Raw genomic sequence first — 23,926 nt, 5'->3', positions numbered from 1 at the left:
AAAGGCAAATGACATTTTGGTAATATTATAAAAACAGTTTTGACCTTGCAGAGCCCCTGAGAAGACAATGGGGTCCCCCAAGATTTTCAAATTTAACAACTATTGAGTTCTTCTCCTGTTCCTTTCTTCTAATTAAAAGAAAAGCTTCATTGAGGTATAATTGACATACAATAAACTGCACATATGCTGTTGGCTTCTTTACCCAGGAAAAGCCTTGAGTTCTACTTTATCAGGCATAAAGCATATGGTACACTTATTCCAGCTTACCATGTATTCCCTGCCTCAGACTTGGAGCTAGATGCTTCTCTAAGGAGACTTGTTCCCATTTAGTTAGGGATGGTATTTAGAATGCAAAATCTGGGTACCAGGCATGCTTGTTGCTGCTGGATTAAGATTGCATCTAGGGACTTCTCTGGTGGTCCACTGGTTAAGAGTCCCCCTTGCAATGCAGGGGACTCAGGTTCAGTCCCTGGTCAGGGAACTAAGATCCCACATGCTATAGAGCAACTAAGAGCTGACAGACAAATAAATAAATAAAGTGAAAGTGCTAGTTGCTCAGTCGTGTTCAATTCTTTGTGACCCCATGGACTGTAGCCTGCCAGGCTCTATGGGATTCTTCAGGCAAGAATACTGGAGTAGGTAGCCATTCCCTTCTCTAAGGGATCTTTCCAACCCAGGGATTGAACCTGGGTCTCCTGCACTGTAGGTAAATTCTTTTCTGTTTGAGCCACACATACTAAAAAAAAAAAAGATTGCATCTAGGTCCTTTGAGTGGTTAGAACTAAGAGAGAGATAGTGTAGGGGAAGAAAAGTAATTTTTCCCACTGCTCTCTGTGTCTTGGCTGAGACTCCTGTAATAAAAGACAGATTAAAAAGAGAAATACATAGTACGTATTTGTTAATACGTATACTTCAGTATTATACATAGGAAATACCTAGGGAAAAATGAATAACTCTCAGAAGTAGCTTAGAACTCCAGCTTAAATACCATCTTCAGCTGAACATAAAAGAAATAAAGGTATGGGGAAGACCAGTCATGATGTGGCTATGAGGGAAAGCGTGGTAAACAAGAGTATAGTTTGTTATGAAGATTTACGTAGGTGCCTTCTTCATTGATAAGGGTCTAAAGTCTATAGGATCAGTGTCTGTCCTTGACAGAGAAGAGAGAAGGGTCCCTTTTGTAAATTTGTGTCTGGTCTTATAGGGAGGGTAGGGAGCTTTTATTGTATCTATTTCATCTTAATTGCTTTCAGCTCAAAATAATGCTCATGTTAAAGAGGCATCTTTGGGGGTGGCATATTCTGCTACTCTTCAACAGATAGATTTAAAAATCAACTTCATGTTAGCATTTCAAATATAAGTTCAGGATATTTCTTTCTTCTTTTTTTTAATGCTCCAACATTTTTTCTTTCATGCTGAAAATCTTGGTGCCAAATAACAATAATATAACTACTTATTTTATTGATCTTATAAGGTACCTGAATAGTCTTTGCTTTTTTGGCCTTCATTTTCATTTATATATAAAATATTTTTTATACTGGAGTATAGTTGATTTACAATGTTGTGTTAGTTTCAGGTATACAGCAAAGATATTCAGTTATACCTGTACATATACCTATTCTTTTTCAGATTCTTTTCCCATTTAGATAATTACCTAAAAAGAATCTGAAGAATAGATATACATATATGTACAAATATTGAGTAGAGTTCCTTGTGCTATACAGTAGGTCCTCATTGATTATTCTATATTTAGTAGTTATATGCTCTATATGTTTATATATATATATATATATATATATATATACAGTTTATATATATATATACATATATATATATATATATAGTTATTCTGAAACTCTTAGTTTATCCCTCCCCTTCTCATCTTTTTTTTTTTTTTTTTTTAATTGAAGTATAGTTGACCTATCCTCTAGAAGGGAACAACTACCCACTCCAGTATTCTGGCCTGGAGAATTCCATGGACTCAGGAGCCTGGGAAGCTACAGTCCACGGGGTTGCAAAAAGTTGGACATGACTGAGCGACTTTCACATAATTGACCTATAACTCTGTGTTAGAGAAGAAAATGTATTGGAGATGTGAGTATAAAGGAGAAAGTCCAAAGTTGTCCTTTTTTTTGGTGGGGGGGGGGCTGTACCTCACAGCTTGTGGGATATTATTTCTCCCAACAGCAACTGAACCCTGGTCCTCAACAGTTAAATCACCAAGTCCTAACTACCTGTGGTTCAGCAAATGAACCACAAGGGAATTCCATCAAGTAGTCCTTTTCAAGAACAGGTAAGGGAATTTGCTAGGTGGTATAATAGCCTATATGCAGGTCAGGAAGCAACAGTTAGAACTGGACATGGACCAACAGACTGGTTCCAAATAGGAAAAGAAGTACATCAAGGCTGTATACTGTCACCCTGCTTATTTAACTTATATGCAGAGTACATAATGAGAAACGCTGGGCTGGAAGAAGCACAGCTGGAATCAAAATTGCCAGGAGAAATATCAGTAACCTCAGATAAACAGATGACACCACCCTTATGGCAGAAAGTGAAGAGGAACTAAAAAGCCTCTTGATGAAAGTAAAAAAGGAGAGTGAAAAAGTTGGCTTTAAAGCTCAACATTCAGAAAACTAAGATCGTGGCATCTGGTCCCATTACTTCATGGGAAATAGATGGGGAACAGTGGAAACAGTGTCAGACTTTATTTTTTGGGGCTCCAAAATTACTGCAGATGGTGATTGCAGCCATGAAATTAAAAGACGCTTACTCCTTGGAAGGAAAATTATGACCAACCCAGATAGCATATTAAAAAGCAGAGACATTACTTTGCCAACAAATGTTCGTCTGGTCAAGGCTATGGTTTTCCAGTGGTCATGTATGGATGTGAGAGTTGGACTGTAAAGAAAGCTGAGTGCTGAAGAATTGATGCTTTTGAACTGTGGTGTTGGAGAAGACTCTTGAGAGTCCCTTGGACTGCGAGGAGATCCAACCGGTCCATCCTAAAGGAGATCAGTCCTGGGTGTTCATTGGAAGGACTGATGCTGAAGCTGAAACTCCAATACTTTGGCCACCTCATGGGAAGAGTTGACTCACTGGAAAAGACCCTAATGCTGGGAGGGATTGGGGGCAGGAGGAGAAGGGGATGACAGAGGATGAGATGGCTGGATGGCATCACCGACTCGATAGACATGAGTTTGAGTAAACTCTGGGAGTTGGTGATGGACAGAGAGGCCTGGTGTGCTACGATTCATGGGGTCGCAAAGAGTCGGACACTACTGAGCGACTGAACTGATAGTAGGATTGTCTGGCAGTGTTAATTCTGTACCTGGGATTTGTGGTCAAAAATTTAATGTGGCAACAATCTGAACGGTTGTGTGACTTCCTGCAAACACACAAGCTGCTTACATGCAGTCATGGGATATATGCGTAGGAGTCTAGCCAGGGTTGGGGCTTTCCAGGCAAATATAAAGAAGAGAGGGGCAAGGGGATTAAGGGTATTTTCAGGGGAGTAGTGCTGGATCATGGAATCTAAGATAAATAAAGAGGGAAGTGAGAACGTGAGGTCAGTAATGGAAGTGAAAGAACAGGCCAACAGATTAAAGATTCTCATGAGGTCGAAAATAACTACAGCAATATGCGGAATCTAAAAAGAAATGATACAAATGAGCTTATTTACAAAAATAAGACTTACAGAAACAGATTCACAGACTTAGAGAATGAATTTATGGTTACCAGAGGGGAAGGGTGGGGTAAAAAGACAGGCAGTTTGGAGAAGATGTGTACACACTGCTGTATTTAAAATGTATAACCAACAAGGACCTACCGCATAGAACATGGAACTCTGCTTGATATTATGTAACAAGTTAAATGGGAAAAGAATGTGAAAGAGAATAGATAAATACATATGTATAACTGAATCACTTTGCTGAACACCTGAAGCTATCACAACATTGTTAATCAGCTGTACTCCAATATAAAATAAAAAGTTTTGAAAAATAGCTAGAGCAGGGGATCCAGAGTTAGTAAGTTTGAAGGGTAAGAATAAGAAGGAAAGGTCAAAGGGTAGGATGCATTGAAAATATGATTTTGTGGAAAATGTCACACACAATAACATGTGAGAATTCAGCAGAAGTATGACACTGAAACAAGAGATGAGAAAAAATACATTTCTCTCGAGAATCTCCAGAGACATTGGAGGCATGATCCTAGATGTCTAACCATATATGGGATTGTATTTGAGTCATTTGAATTTAAATATTTTGGTCTGGAGTAAACCCTGAAGGCTGGAGGACTGGGAGACACCTAGGTGACTGCCTTCTTGGTTACATTTTAGGGTCCTGTCTAGAGCAGTACCAGGTTCAGGCTCTAGAGCTAAGCTGGGAGTACATCTTTGCTAGGACTACCACACATAAGCTGCTGGTGCTAAATTAACCTGCACAGGATATTTTGATTCTTGACAAGACTTCAAAGTCAGAAGACTTACTGAAACTACTTGAGATGGTAGTTCACAAAGGGAAGTTTTAGGGGGAAGAGAATATTGTATATGCTGGAGTGCATGCATTTCATAGAGGGATCAAGACTAAGAAATTCCAGAAATAGATACTGAGAGAGGATCTTAGAATAGTGCGCAGATCTATAGCCACAAATTTCCTGAAAGGGGAAAATCCTTGGCAGGTATGCTTTGATTGATCCAATGTTCTTTTTCTTTTTCTTCTTCTTTTTTTTAAAATAAATTTATTTATTTGGCAGTGCTGGATCTTAGTTGCAGCATGTGGGATCTAGTTCCTTGACCAGGGTGGGAACATGGGCTCCCTGCATTGGGAGCACGGAGTCTTAAGTCATTGGCCCACCGGGGAAGTCCCTGATCCAGTGTTCTTATCCTGCTGCCTTTGCTGGGAGAGGATCCCTTACAGGCTGGGCCTAGTCAGTAGGGCAGGCAGCCAGACAAGCAGTAGAGACCATGTGCTGCCAGACACTGGGGATGTTGGATCAGGACAGGAGTTGAGGGTTTTGATTTGTGACTTGGCCACTCCTCAGGGAAGCTCAGAGGTGGCAGGTCTCTGGGAAAGCGGAGTGAAGGAAAAGGACAGGATGCTGGTCGAGGCCACGTGTCCTTTCAGAGCTTTGGATGAGTTGGTGGCTGTGACTGCTGGTACCACCTGGAGGGAGGCGCTGGGATTCATACACCGCAATTTCTGATTGTGCACTAATGGGAAGTAGAAAAGACCTCTGCATTTGTCTTACGACTGAAGAGTTTTGCAGAGAGCCCTGAGACCAGGACAGGGAGCTTTAAAGGAAAAATGACCAAAAAAAACCCAGCCTGTATTAGAGCCAGTGACTGCTGCTATTGTTAACAGTGATGTGCAGCATGTACAGAAGGCAGGAGTCAGAAATGAGCCCAAGAGGCCAGCGAAATCAAGCTTCCGGAAGAGAAAGTAATCACGAGAGACGGTAACCCCTGCTTCCTTCCAAGAATTCTTGCATTTATTGGGAAGGACACTAGATTTCCCCCTGTATACAGGAGGGTACAGTGAGACATTTTTATAATAGTATTTTTTTAATGTCACTTGTAAATTTTTTTTTGTTTTAAAAGCTCTTATGTAATTGCTTATTTTTTAAAATTAATTAATTAATTTGGCTGTGCCAGGTCTTATTTGTGGCACTTGAGATCTTTAGTTGCAGCATGTGGGATCTAGTTCCCTGACCTGGGATTGAACCTCGGTCTCCTGCATTGGGAAAATGGAGTATTAGCCACTGGACCACCAACAAAGTTCCAATTGCTTATTCTTTATTTTTTGAACAGATATCACATACACATGGTATAAAATTCAAAAAGAAGTATACAGTGAAAAGTAAGCATTCTTCTCAGTTTCCTAGCTATTCAGGCCTCCATTGTTATCAACGTTGTGACTATCTTTTAAGACATATCTCAAACATTTTTTAAATGTGAATTTATATCTTATTTTTTTCTCATGCAAATAGTAGCTTACTTTACACAATCTTTTGCACATCTTTTTTTCACTTAATGATATGTTTGGGCCCAGAGATAAATCCATGAACCTATGGATACCTTATCTTTGACAAAGGAGGCAACGATACACAATGGAAAAAAGACAACCTCTTTAACAAGTGGTGCTGGGAAAACTGGTCAACCACTTGTAAAAGAATGAAACTAGAACACTTTCTAACACCATACACAAAAATAAACTCAAAATGGATTAAAGATCTAAATGTAAGACCAGAAACTATAAAACTCCTAGAGGAGAACATAGGCAAAATACTCTCCAACATAAACACAGCAGGATCCTCTATGACTCACCTCCCAGAATATTGGAAAAAAAGCAAAAATAAACAAATGGGGCCTAATGAAACTTAAAGGCTTTTGCACCAAAAAGGAAACTATAAGCAAGGTGAAAAGACAGCCCTCAGATTGGGAGAAAATAATAGCAAACAAAGCAACAGACAAAGGATTAATCTCAAAAATATACAAGCAACTCCTGCAGCTCAATTCCAGAAAAATAAATGACCCAATCAAAAAATGGGCCAAAGAACTAAACAGACATTTCTCCAAAGAAGACATATAGATGGCTAACAAACACATGAAAAGATGCTCAACATCACTCATTATCAGAGAAATGCAAATCAAAACCACAATGAGGTACCATTACATGCCAGTCAGGGTGGCTGCTATCCAAAAGTCTACAAGCAATAAATGCTGGAGAGGGTGTGGAGAAAAGGGAACCCTCTTGCACTGTTGGTGGGAATGCAAACTAGTACAGCCGCTATGGAGAACAATGTGGAGATTTCTTAAAAAAGTGGAAATAGAACTGCCATATGACCCAGCAATCCCACTTCTGGGCATACACACCGAGGAGACCAGATCTGAAAGAGACACGTGCACCCCAATGTTCATCGCAGCACTGTTTATAATAGCCAGGACATGGAAGCAACCTAGATGCCCATCAGCAGACGAATGGATGAGGAAGCTGTGGTACATATACACCATGGAATATTACTCAGCCATTAAAAAGAATTCATTTGAACCAGTTCTAATGAGATGGATGAAACTGGAATCCATTATACAGAGCGAAGTAAGCCAGAAAGATAAAGACCATTACAGTATACTAACACATATATGTGGAATTTAGAAAGATGGTAACGATAACCCTATATGCAAAACAGAAAAAGAGACACAGATGTACAGAACAGACTTTTGGACTGTGGGAGAAGGCGAGGGTGGGATGTTTCAAGAGAACAGAATCGAAACATGTATATTATCTAGGGTGAAACAGATCACCAGCCCATGTTGGATGCATGAGACAAGTGCTCGGGCCTGGTGCACTGGGAAGACCCAGAGGGATTGGGTAGAGAGGGAGGTGGGGGGGGGGGGGGATCGGGATGGGGAATACATGTAAATCCATGGCTGATTCATGTAAATGTATGACAAAAACCACTACAATATTGTAAAGTAATTAGCCTCCAACTAATAAAAATAAATGAAAGAAAAAAAAATAAAAGTAAAAAAAAATATGTTTGGGGTATATCTTTTAATATCTCCACATAGAATTTTGTTTTTTAAATTTTAGCTTAAGTAGCATCACTTCTAATTATGATACCTTTCTTTTAATTTGGGTGTATGGAACTTGTCTCAATCTACAAAATAAGCTACTATATTACTAAACCAGTTAGAAATGATAACGATATGATTGTAACTGATGTTTCATACTTAGCAAAGTGAAAGTTTCTCAGTTGTGTCCGACTCTGTGACCCCATGGACTATATAGTCCATGGAATTCTGCAGGCCAGAATACTGGAGTGGGTATCCGTTCCCTTCTCCAGGAGATCTTCCCAACCCAGGTCTCCTGCATTGCAGGCAGATTCTTTTTTTTTTTTTTTATGCAGGCAGATTCTTTATCAGCTGAGCCACCAGGGAAGCCTATTTCATGCTTAAGATCTATTTAATAATAATAACTATTCTCAATAAAGAAAATTGAGATCCAATTATATGTATTATGATTCTCCTACCTCACAGGCTACTTTGATGAGACATACTGTGAACATTAACTATGAATGGGAGTTAGAGGAGAGCCTGGAGAGGAGGAGCACACACACTACAACACATATCATCACAGAGAGTGTCCCCCAGCTTGAAATTTTTTTTGAAACTTTTTGGTCGTATCTCATGGCTTGTGGGATCTTAGTTCCCCAACCAGGGATGGAACTCTCACCCCCTGTATTGAAAGGCAGAGTCTTAACCACTGGACTGTTCTTTACTACTGTTAGAGAAAATGTTCATTCTGCTGCAGCTAACCAGTCATCTTCTACACCAAATACTATTCCATGCCACGGAGGTGCCATGCAATAACTCCTGGGGAGCACCTTGTACCACTTAGGAGACTTTAGGTCTCTAATCTGAAAGTGTCACTGTTAAAAAAAAAAGTAAAAATGTAGGAAAACAAAAATGTAATTATCTAATGAAGTTATTTATGTCCATGAAATGGGTTTGCTTGTCACTAAAACTTGTGCTGGTTAGAATTTGGTGTATTTTATCTGCTGTGCTTAAATCTGCTGGTATTATCTATCAATGTAAGATTCAGAATCAATGACTAACATATCTTTAAAAGAAAACGATACCATCACACTTCTGTAACCCTTTTTTAAAGGGAACAGATTTTCTAACATTTTGTTTATAAATAAAGCTATAATAAATATTTCTATACTTATTTTCCAAATGTGCTGTTATTTAAAAATGTATTCATTAATCAGCTTATTTTTATTGAGATGTAGTTAACTCATAATATTTTTAAATTAAAACAATTTTTTTTGGTGTTAAACAGGACAAATCACTAAGAGTAGAATTGCTAGGTAAAATAAGTGCATAAGTGCCAAGTTGCTTCAGTCGTGTCCAACTCTGTGTGACCCTATGAACTGGAGCCTGACAGGCTCCTCTGTCCATGGGATTCTCTAGGCAAAGAATAAAGGTCAAATATTTAAGAACAAAGGTGAAATAAAGGTCAAGAATAAAGGCAAGTATAGGTCAAATAAAGGTGTGCTTAAAATCTTTTTCTTTAATTTTTAAAAGCATTTTGGCCGTGCCACACAACATGTGGTATCTTAGTTCCCAGACTGGGGATTAGAACCCAAGCCCCCTGCATTGGAAGCACAGAGTCTCAACCACTAGACCACCAGAGAAGTCCCTTGCTTAAAATCTTAACAGCCATTGCCAAGTTACTCTCTAGATTGGTTGTACCAATGTGTACTTCCACAAGCTGATTTTTTTTTTTCTCCTATGCAGCACAGCTTTATTTAGAGGCCAAAGAACAGAGGCTAATTTTAATCTTGAAGTACAGATTGTCCCTAGATGACTGAAGGATTTAGGGTGAGCCAGATAGCTGAATTTCGCATTACATACAACCAATCTGTCTCTTAGATATATCTTTGGGAAATTTCACGCCTGTGGCTACTCTTGTGGGTCACACCAGGGGGGCAGTGGATACCTTGCCACGCTGTTCATTAGTTTCTTTTGCTGGTTTCATATCCTCTGTCCACCCTTTAAGCTTCTTTCCTTCCTGCCTGTGTTTCCCTGGGTGATTTGACTCTTTCTAAGGTTTCATGCCTCATGGATGCCTTCAAGAACTGTACCTTTAGATGCAAACTCATGGACTCTTTCTTCCCCTTTGTATTCCACTGTATGCACACTAGGAAAGTCCAGGATGCACACAAAAGTAAATTTTGATGTATATGAAGAAAAGCGAAGGAATATTCTAACTTGCATGAGGATGGAGTGGTGTATAAGCTTCAAGAGAAATCAATGACTAGGACTTCCCTGGTGGTCCAGTGGTTAAGAATCTGCCCTGCCATATTTCGGACCATTTTGTTTATGAGAATGCAATGCACAGCTAGCCTATATATAGGCTTGAGTGCGTTAGGAGGAGGCTGCTACCCAAATCCAAGATAAATATTTTGGTGAGACATGAAAGATTAATTTTAAAATGTGTGAGAACAGTTTGAACTTTGAGTTTTAGAAATAGTCTTTCAGCTTCTTTCTTTCAATTTTACTCCTACTTTCTGTGTATACATATATAGACTGGTAGGAAAAGTAAATGTAATAATGAAATAATGATGTTTTGAGTTTCTGTTTTCTCTTACCTGGTATAATCCAAATTTCAGAAAAAATACTGTCTTACATCAGTTTTATTTATCATGAGAAGTCACATTTTTCAGCATGAAAACAGATAACCATCTATGATCAGATCTGAAACCGCATTCCAATATAAAAATGTTCTTGCTCTCTTTCTGAAGAGTGTTGTCACGCTGTTCAGGTTTAAGCAAGGCAGGTTTCTTCCCATTGGGTAGCTGGGGGATGTTAGAGTAAAGCAGTCCAGCTGTTTTTGTATAAAATGATTTAAAAAAATCCTGGTGACCTTTTTCTGCCCTCAAATAACTTTAAGAACAGTTGGACGTAAAAACCTCAAACTTTACATATTCACGGCTCTCTGAGGAATACAGTCATTGTTAGTTTGAGAAAAAGCTGAGTATTTTTCTGAGTTGGAAGGCTCTAATATTACATGTTTGCACATGCTTGGTATGTTACTCGTAGTCTGCTGATGAAAATTGATATGAGACTTTTATAGGATATGTGGAGATGCTGTTTTTTTACTTTATTTACCATGTCATAGAACTTACAAAGGCATATGGAATTTATGCTGTAACCTTTATATTGAAGTTAAAACTTTACATCTGTTCAGCAATATAAAAACAGAGATCCTACTTCGACACTGCAGAAGTCATAGAATACCTTATGATGGTGACTCCAAGAACTGATCTCAGCTAAGTTCATACCCCATCAAAGGAGGCCTGAGTGTTCTGGTGCTCCATGGGAAAGGGTTTTTTTGGAAGGCTCCATAATAGATCTTCACACACATTCCAGATAGAGCCCTAAGTAAGGACTGTTGACTGCTAGTATGGTCAGGCTTCTGACACTTGGGGTTTAAAAAATAACTTTCATCAGAGTTCCATTTAGAACGCAGAAGGCAGTTAATTCTTCACGGCCATATACATAACCCCCTGAATGTTTGGCCGCCACCCAAAATGCAAGCCCATTGTATCATCTTCTCCTCTGGTTTGAGTTCCATATTATTACATATTCTCTTTTTCCTATTCATCTTCCAACTGTTATACTCTGATTTCTGGAATCTTTTCCACTGAAAGCAAACCCTCCTGCAACCTAAGCTTCTTTCCTGGAGCCTTCCTCCATTTACTCACAGAGATGCTACTCCTTACTATATACACTGACGGCAGTGTTACTTTACTGTACACTTCATTCCGGTAAAAAACTTCAAAATGTTAATACTGAGTAATTAAAGGAAATAAAAATTATTCTTAACGCTCAACCAGGAGATAAACATGATTGCATTATTTGTTTTGGGCTGTGCCGTGTGGCATGTGAGATCTTTAATGCTTGACCAGGAATCAAACCTGTGCTCCCTGCAGGGGAACCATGGAGTCTTAACCACTGGACCGCCTGGGAAGTGCCATGGTTGCATTTATGAGCATATCCTTCAGAACATGAGTAGTTCACCAGTCCAGGTTGGGTGCATGAGACAAGTGCTCGGGCCTGGTGCACTGGAAAGACCCAGAGGGATCGGGTGGAGAGGGAGGTGGGAGGGGGTACCGGGATGGGGAATACATGTAAATCCATGGCTAATTCATTTCAATGTATGACAAAAACCACTGCAATGATGTAAAGTAATTAGCCTCCAACTAATAAAAATAAATGGAAAAAAAAAAAAAGAACATGAGTAGTGATTATATTATGTGTATTTTCCCCAATGTAACAATATACTTACTGTAAGCTTAAAAATTTTACTGTGAATTATTTCAAATATATATAGAAAAAAATATATGAAATTCTTGCATATCTAGTTGCTGATTTTATGAATTGTAGAAGACAGTCTACTGGGTATCTTCTGCATATCACTCCAGCTTCTATCTTTACCTTTCTGCACCCTGCAGAGGGGCCCCAGGAAGCTAGCTGGTCTGGGTTGATCCACTGGCTCTTTCTCTGGCTTCTAACTGGTTTGCCCCGTGGGAGGAACCTGTAGGAGGAGATGGAAGGTGGGTGAGGTCAGGGCACTTGTTCCCTCCACTCTTCAGTTCCATCCCTGCCATTGTTGCTTGTTAGCTGAATCCTTTTACTGAAAGCCCTAGTTCCTATGGGCTTCCCTGGTAAAGAATCCGACTGCAATGCAGGAGTTGCAGCAGGAGCTGAGGGTTCGACCCCTGGGTCAGGAAGATTCCCTGGAGAGGGAAATGACAACCAACTCCAGTGCTCTTGCCTGGAAAATCCCATGGACAGAGGAGCCAGATGGGCTACAGTCCACAGGGTCGCGAAAGAGCAACTAAGCAACAACAACAAACCTGGTTCCTACACGACAGTTGTCTCCACCGAGCTCCTCTTTCTGGAGAAGGCAATGGCACCCCACTCCAGCACTCCTGCCTGGAGAATCCCATGGACGGAGGAGCCTGGTGGGCTGCAGTCCATGGGGTCGCTAAGAGTCGGACACGACTGAGCAACTTCCCTTTCACTTTTCACTTTCATGCATTGGAGAAGGAAATGGCAACCCACTCCAGTGTTCTTGCCTGGAGAATCCCAGGGACGGAGGAGCCTGGTGGGCTGCTGTCTATGGGGTCGCACAGAGTCACACACGACTGAAGCGACGTAGCAGCAGCAGCAGCTCCTCTTTCTAATGGTTCTGATAATCTCATGCTCTCTGCTGTGATCAGCTCCAGGTTACAGCGCCATCCTTTGGTGGCTTTCTCAAAAGTTGCCCACAGCTATTATGGGTTCAGTGATGTCCTTCCAAAATCCTCGTGCTGAAGTCCTAACTGCCAGGATCTCAGAATGCGATCTTTTTTTGGAGATAGGATTCTTAAAGAGAGACAAGTTACAAGAGAATCAAGCGAGGTCATCAAGGATGCAGCCCTGATCTAATATGACTGGATGTAGAAAGGAGAAATGGATGCAGAGACAGACACACAGAGAGAAAAAGATGTGAAGACAGCGGGGAGAAGGCCATCGGCGGGTTAAGGAGACAGGCCTGGGACAGCCCCTCCCCCCACAGTCCTCAGAGGAAAGCAACCTTGCCAACAGCTTGGTTTTGGATTTCCAGCCTCCAGAACTTTGTAACAATAAAATTCTGTTTAAACCAACTCCCCTTTGGTACTTTGCAACAGTGGACCTACAAATACAGCACCTTTATAAATAGTCCCTTTACTCACAACATTATTAGGTCAAATATTCTGTGATTCACTAGATGTGACATTGTTTTGTTTTATTTTTTGGCCATGCCACCCAGCACACTGGGTCTCAGTTCCCCAACCAGGGATGGAAGCAAGGATGGGGCCGGGGATTCATTAACTACTTTCCTGTCAATGATGTACATGTGCACAGCACTCTGTACATATTTAAGGAGCTTGATTTGGAGCACTCCTCTGACATCAGCCCACATCTAGACCATTTCCACCCACAGGAAGGTGGGACGCCTTTGGAGCTGTCTGTCCCTTCAGGGCATGTATTGGCTACTTTGACCAAAATCACCTGTGGAATCACCTGGTAACAATACAATTTCTGTGCATAAGAATATTTTTTGTTGTTGCTGCTGTTTAGTTGCTAACTCACATTCAACTCTGTGCAACCCCCATGGACTGCAGCCCGCCAGGCTCTTATGTCCATGGGATTTCTCCCAGGCAAGAATACTGGAGTGGGTTGCCATTTCCTTCTCCAGGAATATTTTAATCATCCCCAAAATTAGACCAGTAAGCAACTGTTGGCTTACTGACAACCAACACATATGTTTTGTGGAGATCTCTTTTATTATAAAGAGACAATATATTTGTCTTCGCATTTCACCTGAGGCCTTTTAATTTCCAAATTATTTCCTTATTTCTCCCTAATAATTCATTAAATCTAATTTTTTTTTTTAAAGAACATCACTAAAGAAGAGGAAACTTTTGATGTTCTGGACTGTTAAAAGGGGAGCAAAAATGCAAAAAGCTTTTCACTGGAAATACCCTATTAACAAATAAAACTCTTCTCTGCCAAATTAACAGTGTTGAAGGTAGTGAAATCAAGTTTCATGCTCACTCGCCTACCTTAGATAATTAGCGAAGTGGCTCTTTTGAACAGAATTACCGAAGACGAATGAGCAGTTTAGGAAAAAAGAAATTTAACGGCCTTGGGGAAAATATAACTGGAAATTGAAAATTCAATCCATATTACATTTTGAGCTACTGAATGTGATTTGACCACATGGAAGAGTAGCTGGGAAATCCCTCCAACCACCGTCCATCTTAAAACTCGGCACTGAAAGCCCTGCTCGGCACTTAGGTTAGTGTTTCACTGTGGCTTTCAAGATAACATGCTGTCCATTTTTAAATAACATTTAACATGTTCATCTCCCTTTGACTGAGCACTTATAGCAAAATTATTAGTGCTTATGGCTTACTGCAGACAGTATTTATGCTGTTTCCAGAAGCCACTTTTATCTGTTGGAAAAAAAAAAAATCCCACTGTAGGATTTCCATCCTTTTAGGCTAACATCTGACTCTATTAGCTCCTGAAGAGAAGAACCATAAATAATCTTCCCATTTTACATTCTATGCTTTTAGCTAAAGCATTAATCACAGAGGCTTTTTTTCCTTTGCCTCATGAGAAAAACCAGTCTTACAGTTTGAAAATTTGGTTTACAAAGTATGGTTTTTAGGGTAGGGAGGAGTGGGGGTTGGATATAGGAAGAAGAAGGGGTCTTTGCTGGTCTTTATGAATTAAAAAAAAAATACCTTAGGGAACAAATGGGTCTTTTTCTTTCCAGGATCAAATAATATCTCAGACAGCTCCCTAGTAATACATTTGGGGGAGGGGAGTCATATTAACTCTTTCAGGTCAGAAGGTACTATTTATTCATCACAGTAGAATCATCCTATGGCCTGAGCAGCTGATGTGGCTCTGGAAGAGCTTAGTGTTTAAACCTGCTGCACAGGGTAACATCAGAATAAGATTAAGGCTGATTAACAGTGTTTCTCTAAAATTCACATGCATACAACTTAATTATTATCATCGTTGGTTTTTTGTCATTGAAGTGACAGGTGGTTCCTGGATGTATTTGAATCATTAAACAGGCATGTCCTTTTTCTTACAAGGCGATCATGGGAGAGCAGTTTTAAACACAAGTCTTTTTTTTTTTGAACACAATTCTTGATTTCTCTCTCTCACTTTTTTTTTCCCCAAAAGGCACTACATCATCCTCAGGAGTTAACCTGGCAGGGCTTGATGGTGCTAGTTCTGGTTCAGCCGTTAATTCCCTACATCATTTGCTTCTTTAACTAGGTTTATGCTAGGTCTGTAACTCATTCCTGAGCCTTGAAAACTGCTTGTTTGATTTGATTTTACCTATTGACAAAATTTGCCTTTTGATTTTGTTAATGCTTCGATATGATTTCTGATATGACAGAAGGTTAGGTTAACTTAGACTTTTAAGGAACAATTTCAACTGACTTGGATTAATAGCAGTAATAATTTACTAAATGGCAGTGTTATTCATCCTTAAATATATACCTGTTCTTAAAGTCTCCAATTTCTGTAATAGCTGTAAGTGGGAATAAAATGACTAAACTACCACATACATGTATTTCCTGTGCTTCTCAAAATTGCTTTAACAAACAGCACATTTATATTTTCTTTCTAGTTTTCATGAATCTCAAAGAACTTTATTACATTTTTAAAAAATGTTTTTATCCATTTATTTGGCTGTGTCAGGTCCTAACTGTGGTGTGCGGGATCTTCAGTTTTCATTGTGGCGTGTGGATCTTTAGTTGCAAAATGTGGGATTCAGTTCCCTGAGCAGGGACTGAACTCAGGCCCCCTACATTGGGAGTGCTGAGTCCCAGCCCTGGACTACCAGAGAAGTCCCTATTACATTCTTTTAACTTCAGTATTTCTTTTATCTCATTCTGTTCACCATTAAGCTGCTGGTCTCTCATCACTTAAATAGTTTTGTCCCCAAGAGACTCAACTTAATTGATAAATAAGCAAAACATTCTTTCCATTAAGGAATAGTGTATTATTATTTTCTTTTTGCCTGAGGTCTCAGAGCTAGACCAAAACCTGGGTCAACTTGGTTCTAGTACCAGTTCTTTTTCTTCGTTTTTGTTTTTTGGCTGCACTGCAGGGCACGTGGGATCTTAGATCCCTGACCATTTAGTTCCTGCCCCCTGCATTGGAAGGGTGGAGTCCTAACCATAGGATGACCAGAGAAGTCCTATTTTTGCTTTTCTGACAGCCTGAACTATGGAGGCTTCCCAGATGGCTCAGTGGATAAAGAATTCACCGGCAGTGCAGGAGACACAGGAGACATGGGTTCGATTTGCGGGTCGGGAAGATCTCCTGGAGAAGGGCATGGCAACCTACTCCAGCATTCTTGTCTGGAGAATCCCATGGACAAGAAGAGCCTGGCAGGCCATAGTCCGTAGGGTTGTAAAGCGTGGACAGGACTGAAGCGACTGAGTGGCGAGCACAGCATGAACTATAGAATCCCAAATTTCCTCCTTGCCTTGGCTACTTGCGTGCTTGCAGCAAAAGTCTGTTCTCAACTCTTAGGAACACTTTTTTCTTTTTATTTCCCACTCTTGATTCTGATTTTCTTTGTGTTTTAAAGCTTCTGGTATAGATATCTTTGTCATTCTAATCATTTTAAGAATGTGGTGGGCTACAGATAAAAAGCCTTCCTAGGTGTTTTTCCTAAATCAGTAGACCAACAAGTATTTATTGAGCAAATGGAATGCTGTAAAATCTATAGCAAACAATCTGAGGAATGGCTTGCTTTTCTAGTGCTTTGGTAGAAAGTTCCCTGGCATCTTGACATGACAGGGAAGAGGGTGGGGAATCCTGAACAGTTAATGTTTTTTGTCAGACTGACGGAATGAGGACTCAAAAGAAAATTTAAGGTATAGGAAATACAGAAAGTAATATTTATTAGTTGGGCTTCCCAGCTGATGCGATTGATAAAGAACCCACCTTCCAATGCAGGAGATACAAGACACTTGGGTTTGGTCCCTGGGTAGGAAAGATCCCCTGAGCAGGGCATGGCAATCCACTCCAGTATTATTGCCTGGAGAATCCCATGGCCAGAGGAACCTGGCAGTCTACGGTCCATAGGGTCGCAAAGAGTCAGATACTACTGAAGCAGCTGAGCACTCATGTATATTTATTAGTTGCCTCAGACTGTAGATTAAGATCAATGCCCACTACTTACATAGTCCAATAGAGATGGCCCTCCATATGCCTAGGGGGATAAGGTCTGGGACTCCTTTGGATAAACAAACTCTGTGAATTCGAAAGTTCCTTATATTAAAGGGTCTAGTACAGTTGGCCCTCTAAATTCTCAGGGTCCATATCGGGGGATTCGACCAACCTTGCACTGGTTTTGTTCTGAACTGATTTGTGGTTGGTAGAATCCGCAGCTGCGGAATCTGCAGCTCCGGAATCTGCAGGTAGAAGGCAGGGTTGGGCGATTGTAATGTTGGTGTTGAAAGAAGGGACCGTCAAGGTCAAATAGTTCTGTTTCCTCATTGTGCACTGATTCTCAGTGACAGGGTTCAGGACACACTACCCTAAAAAAAAGGCACCTTGGCACATGGAATATATTAAGCTGAAGATGTTTGAGAAACAGAAGATGCAGGAAGAACTCTCTGACCTACCCCATCTCACCTGAAGCAGGTTTTGAGACCCTCATGTGAGAGATGGCCTCCCCATATCCAGAGGAAAGGACCACCCTATCTCCTAAGACAGAGGGACTATGAGAGGAATTTGAAGATCAAGTCTTGTTGTCTCCCCAGTTTTCTACCTTGAGCTTGTATCTTTTTGTCCTATCAATTTTTGTGCAAGTTCCTACTCTTCATCAAACTGTATAAAAAGGCTCAGGTTTAACCACTTCTTTGGATTTCCATTTCCTTATGAGGGCTTCTGTGTCATGTAAATCTTAGCTTAAATAAATTTGTATGCTTTACTCCTGTGAATCCAACTTACAGGGTACTGGCCGGAGAACTATTATAGACAGAGGAAGAGATTTTTCTTCCCCTACCCTGTCTCTCCAAATATTTTTAACATACTTACCTTAAACTCTTTTTTAAATAGTTTTACTGAAACCAGTCCTCGGGTATAAAGGACCACCTTTGTCCTGTCTGCCAACATTTCCTCAGTGGTTTATTTCCTGGTGTGGTTTCTGATTTTTACTGTGAAATTATCTTCAGCAGGAGTTGTTCTGTTTTCTGTGAAAGTCTCTTGTGTGTTGGGTTGTTGGAGAGTTCCTACAAAATGTTTTACTTTTCCCCCTGACTGGGGACCTGTGGGTTCTGTAGTGTCAAGCCACTTTATACTTTTAATTTTTTAGCCTTGAGGTTCCAGTATCACGAAGAGTGTGAATTTCAACCTTGTTTTCTGCACAAGCCAAAGGTCTGGGTTTCAAATTTCTCTCCAGTGACTGTTTTTCCATTCATGGGAGCAAGTTTCCTTGCTGCTTCCTCAGATGGGTGGGAAAAGTTTTTCTAGGGCCAGCCCTGTGTGAGTCCTGCCTTGACCTAGAGTCCTATACCCCTGTCCTCACATAGGTGCTAATGTCACAAACTGTTAAGGCCCATATTCAACTCAGATTCTCCTGTGAACATTTTGACTTCAGTTCCCAATTACCATCCTAAATTTTGCTCTATTCCTAAGAGTTTCACTTCTTGATTTCAAACTCATTTATGTCTTAACATAAAAAAGAAAATGCAGCATTCCTATGAGGTCAAAGTGGAAGGATTTCTTACATTGGCTCAGTTTGCCAAGCTGACTAGAAAAGCAAATTTATTAATGAGGAAAAAGGCTGAACTATCTTGTAGGTGAGGAATATAGTGTTATGAGGCTAAGATACACATAATGCCATGAATGCTCAGATTCTACTTTCTTCAAAACCTAGAAAACCTAGAGTTTAACATTTGTATCCTTGGACAACACAACAACACAATCCCTAATACCTGTATCTTTATCTTCACATGGTGACTCTGCCCTACTCTACACATAAGTGGAGGTACAGTCTGAGAACAAATTCAGTCTCACGGTAGAGAAAAATCAAGAGTGTGCTATATTGAATATTCTTGGCCATGTGTTTTAGGAAGAGCAGAGACATAATGACTCTTGGAATTGGAAATGGGACTTATTTGAAACAGCTCTTTTTACTGGAATGAACATATAATTTGGAATTAATCAGGGTTTGGTTCTGACTTCAGGTTTTCTATTTCTGGTTTTATATATTTGGGTTAATTGTTTGACCTTCTTGAACCTCATGTATTTCATAGGTGTTTCATTAGCAAAATGGAGATGATGCAGAATTGTTTTCTGAGAATTAAATAAGGTACCTGGCACCAGAAGATTCTCTACAAATGGTACTTATTATCATTTGGGTAAATACTTCATAAGAGGTAAGTGTCAGTATTGAGGAAAGTTAAGAAAGTGATTTCCTTAAAGAGATCATGCTTGACCCTCAATCTAAATTAGTTTCCCTCTTATATTCTCTCATAAAGCTCTGTATTTTCGCTTTATAGCATTTGCTGCTATTGGTAACTGTACATTTATTATTTCTATGACTGTTTAACATAGCAGTTGCACATACTGCTGAGTGAGGGAGAGTGCATGAGGGCTGGGAAGAACTCTATGTGTCCAACCAGGGCATTTCCCACTCGGATCTGCTAGCTGCTCTCTTCAGGGAGCAGGGACTCAGTGCTACTAGATTTTCCAATTTTTCATATAACCCAGAATTGTGATTTTTTGTGGGAAAGGTCCTGGTCTTAAAATGTAGGGAAATAATTTTAAAAAGACATGGTGTGGGCCAAACAAAATTCATTTGTGGGTCATGATAGATCTGAAAGCTGCCAGCTTGTAATCTCTGGTTTATAACTGGCTCTTTGACCAGAGCTATGACTGTGTGTGTGATGTTCAGTGCTGTCTGTGTAGTGCCTGGTTCAGCAGCACGCATAGCGGGCACTAAATGTTACATGAAAGGAACACAAAGAGGGAGGGAATGGAGGGAGGCAGTGAGTGGGAGAGAGAGAAGGGGATAAAGAAAGGGGGAAATAAAAAGAAGGAAGAAGGAGAGAAAGAAAGGAAAGACTGCGGCTGGAATTTTTTTTTTTCTGTCTTTAAAGTATTATATTGGAAAAATTGCCAATAATTGAGAATAGTCTGGGTAAGTTGACAGATTTCATATTTAGGAGTTCTTAGTTAATATAAACTATAAGAAAGAAAAACCATTCACTGCTTCTCTGTATTATTTTTAGGCAAAAAGAGAATTGTGAATTTTGTTCCTTTATAACCAAATATTAATAAAAATGAAAAGGTTTTGACTACCTCAGAAGCATAATTTGCCATATGTGAGTATTGTATTGAACAAACTGTGGGTTGCATATTGTCAAACCAATTTTTGTCTGCTGGAAAATAGACTTTAATCTCTGACCTCAAGTTTTATTGCGTAATGAGCTCACCAAATACACTGAATTGCAGATTCCATGGCAGTATGATCTGTACACTGACTTGAACTCTGGAAGACATTGAAGCTGTCATTTAGTGTGAAATAGGAAAAAAGGGGGCTTTGGGGAGCTTAGATTTCCAGAGCCAATGGAAGGGGGGAACCTCAAATGCTAGATTACTTAGAAACTGTCTAAATTGAAGTAGCTGTCTTTGACATATTTATAAATTTAAGGATTCCTAGAGATTTGTCGATAGGGATAGAAAATATGCATCAGTAACTAGAGTGGTCTGCTGGCCAGATTACTGAATTGCAAAATTGAAGATCAACGAATGTTCCTAATAGATACTTACTGTGAACTCTGCACTACATTAGGTACTAGAGCTCAAAAAGTAAGTATTAGGAGCGGTGGTGGAGGGGGCCATCTCTGTGCTCAACGAGTTTACAGCCTAGTTGGGGTGCCAAGACAAATAATTGAGAAAGGATAAAAGACTCTGTGATTAAGGGCTAAGCCGTGTGTTAAACTGTAAGTGTAACAGGAAATCACAGGGTAAAAATCACAGCAGGCTTTACGGATTAGGTAAGACATCAGCTAGCACTTCAAGAAAGTATTATTATATTTCAGAGAAGGAAATAATATATGTCACTATCTTGAGCCTCTCTGTCTTTGAAAAAGTATGTTAATTCCTATCTTGGGCTTTTCTTTAAATAATAAAAAAAGTTATTTCTTTGTCTACTAACAATTTCCATATTTAAAATATTTTTTTTCCATAACTCTCACATTTTACTGTCAACAAATCCTAGGGTTTCTTTATTCTAATTGTTTCTTACCAATAATACCCCAGTTGAGGGCTTTTTAGCAGCATGCACAATTTTTTAAAACTAACATTTAAAAAATATTTATTTATTTGGCTGAGACGGTCTTTGTTGCTGTGAGCGGGCTTTCTCTAGTTGCAGTGTTTGGACTTTGCACTGTGGTGACTTCTCTCATTGCGGAGCACAGCCTCCAGGGTGTGTGGGCTTAGTTGCATCATGAGGTCGGCTCTAGAGCAAGAGGTCAGCAGTTGTGGTGAATAGGCTTAGTTACTCTGCCACATGTGGAATCTTCCTGGACCAGGGATTGAACTTGAGTCCCCTGCACTGGCAGGTGAATTCTCAACCACTGGGCCACCAGGGAAGTCCCCTGCGTAGATTTTGGTTTGTCTAACTTCACCCAGCCAGTGGGAAAGCCAGGAATAGAACCTGAGTCCTGTGCTTTCTCTCTGATCATATGGTGTGGCTCACCCTCCACAGTCTTAAAACATGCTCTACTGATGGGTTAAGCCACAGCACATCCTTCTGAAGGAATACTATGCAGTCATCATCAACTACGATTTATATTAATACTTGTATTTATTGTTATGGAAGTCATTCACAATAAAAGCAATTAGTAAACATAATCCCATCTTTGTCAATATATGTTTTTATGTATATGTTTGCATGGGAAAGATCTGGAGATTTTATTCTAAACCATCAACAGTAGTTATTCTCGGGACTTCTCTGGTGGTCCAGTGGTTAAGAATCTGCATTCCAATGCAGGGTACACACAGGTTTGAACTCTGGTTGGAGAACTAAGATCCCACAAGCTGTGGGGCAATTAATCCTGTGTGCCACAGCTAGAAGGAAGCCTGCACACCAAAATGAAAGATTCCAGGTGCCACGACTAAAACCCAATGCAGCTAAATAAATAAATATATATATATATATATATCTGTTTATTTATTTAAATAAACAGATATATATTAAAAAAAAATCAGTAGTTGTCTTTGTATTGGGATTTTACATAATTTAGATTTTTTTTTTGTAATTTCTCATTTTTTGACATTGATTATTATTTGTGTAACAGAAACCATGAAGGGCTCCTTATTGCTTATACAAGTAATTAGAAGGATTAGACACCCTGGTTGCCTATTTTAATCACCAATTATGATTATTAAAAAAATAAACAATAGTGCTCAGGTTCTACTTCAGACTGGTTACATTGAAATCCCTGAGGAGTAGGGCCCTGGCTTTGGCTTTTTGAGAAGCCTTTTAGGTGGTTCTAACGTGCATCCAGCATGACCTGGGAAAGTATTAGAACTGAAACATCTCAGGGCCTACCCCAGATCTATTGAGACAGAGACTCTGGGACTCGGGCCCAACAAAGCTGTGTATAAAGTCAGCCAAAGTTTGAGAACCACAGTGTATAGGCTGGGCCTGATACTCTTCTTCATCCAGGCTTGATTTCTCCACACTTACTCTACTCTTTTCCAACCCACAATTTGCATTCCAACCAGGAGCAATTATTGTCTGTCTCCTGAGCTTATGGGACCAGGTCCATCTCTTCTCCCAGCTCTTCACTTTTCCTGGCATGTCAGCTTGCTTTCCCTTTGATACACTCAAATTTTAGCCATTCTTCAAAACCTAGATCAGGTCTTCCCACCTCCATGAAGCCTTTCTGCAGCTCTCTAGTCCACCTACCACCACATCTTCCTCTTCTCTAACATTTATTTCTTCAATAAGTATATATTTAATTTTTTTTTCTTCCTTGGAAGAAAAGCTATGACAAACCTAGAGAGTACATTAAAAAGCAGAAACATCACTTTCCTGACAAAGGTCTGTATAGGCAAAGCTAAGGTTTTTCCCAGTAGTCATGTACAGATGTGAGAGTTGGATCATAAAGAAGGCTGAGCACTGAAAAATTGATGCTTCTGAATTGTGGTGCTGGAGAAGACTCTTGAGAGTCCCCTGAACTTCAAGGAGATTGAATCAGTTAATCCTAGAGGAAATCAACCCTGAATATTCATTTGAAGGACTGTTGCAGAAGTTCCAATACTTTGGCCACTTGATGCGAAGAGCCGACTCATTGGAAAATACCCTGATGCTGGGAAAGATTGAGGGCAGGAGAAGGGGGTAACAAAAGATGAGATGGTTGGATGGCATCATCAACTCAATGGAGATGAGTTTGCACAAACTCTGGGAGATGGTAAAGGACAGGGAAGCCTGTCATGTTGCAGCCCATGGGGTTATAAAGAGTCAGACATGACTTAGGGACAGAACAACACCACACTGCATGGATTGTGGGATCTTAGTTTCCTGACCAGAAACTGAACCTGGGGGCCATGGCAGTGAAAGTGTTGAGTCCTAACCACTGGATCTCCAGGGAATTCCCTCATTCCTATTATTTGTGAAGCATTGAGTGAAAAGCAGAAGAACTATGTCAGAGTCCCTTTAAAGGGCTTTAACTTGTTTATATAAGGGATTAAAAATGGGAAATCAGACACTGAGGAGATGAGATGATAGCCAATAGGATGTGAGGTTGGAGATGTGAAAAGGGTGATTTC

The 23,926-nt window shown here is 39.9% G+C and overlaps 1 long non-coding RNA gene across 1 annotated transcript in view; it reads right to left on the bottom strand.

Moving 5' to 3' along the window:
* The window catches only part of LOC139036481 (uncharacterized), a 42,413-nt gene that overhangs the window by 7,141 nt on the left and 11,346 nt on the right, over positions 1 to 23,926 (bottom strand). The window contains exon 2 of the long non-coding RNA XR_011489245.1: positions 12,005 to 12,104. This is a non-coding gene — a long non-coding RNA (uncharacterized lncRNA). The remainder of the gene's footprint in view (positions 1 to 12,004; positions 12,105 to 23,926) is intronic.

This window comes from Odocoileus virginianus, chromosome 9, assembly GCF_023699985.2.
Source record: "Odocoileus virginianus isolate 20LAN1187 ecotype Illinois chromosome 9, Ovbor_1.2, whole genome shotgun sequence".
Lineage (NCBI taxonomy): Eukaryota > Metazoa > Chordata > Mammalia > Artiodactyla > Cervidae > Odocoileus > Odocoileus virginianus.
Note: the sequence above shows the minus strand (reverse complement) of the source record. Positions and strands in the feature narration are given on the sequence as shown.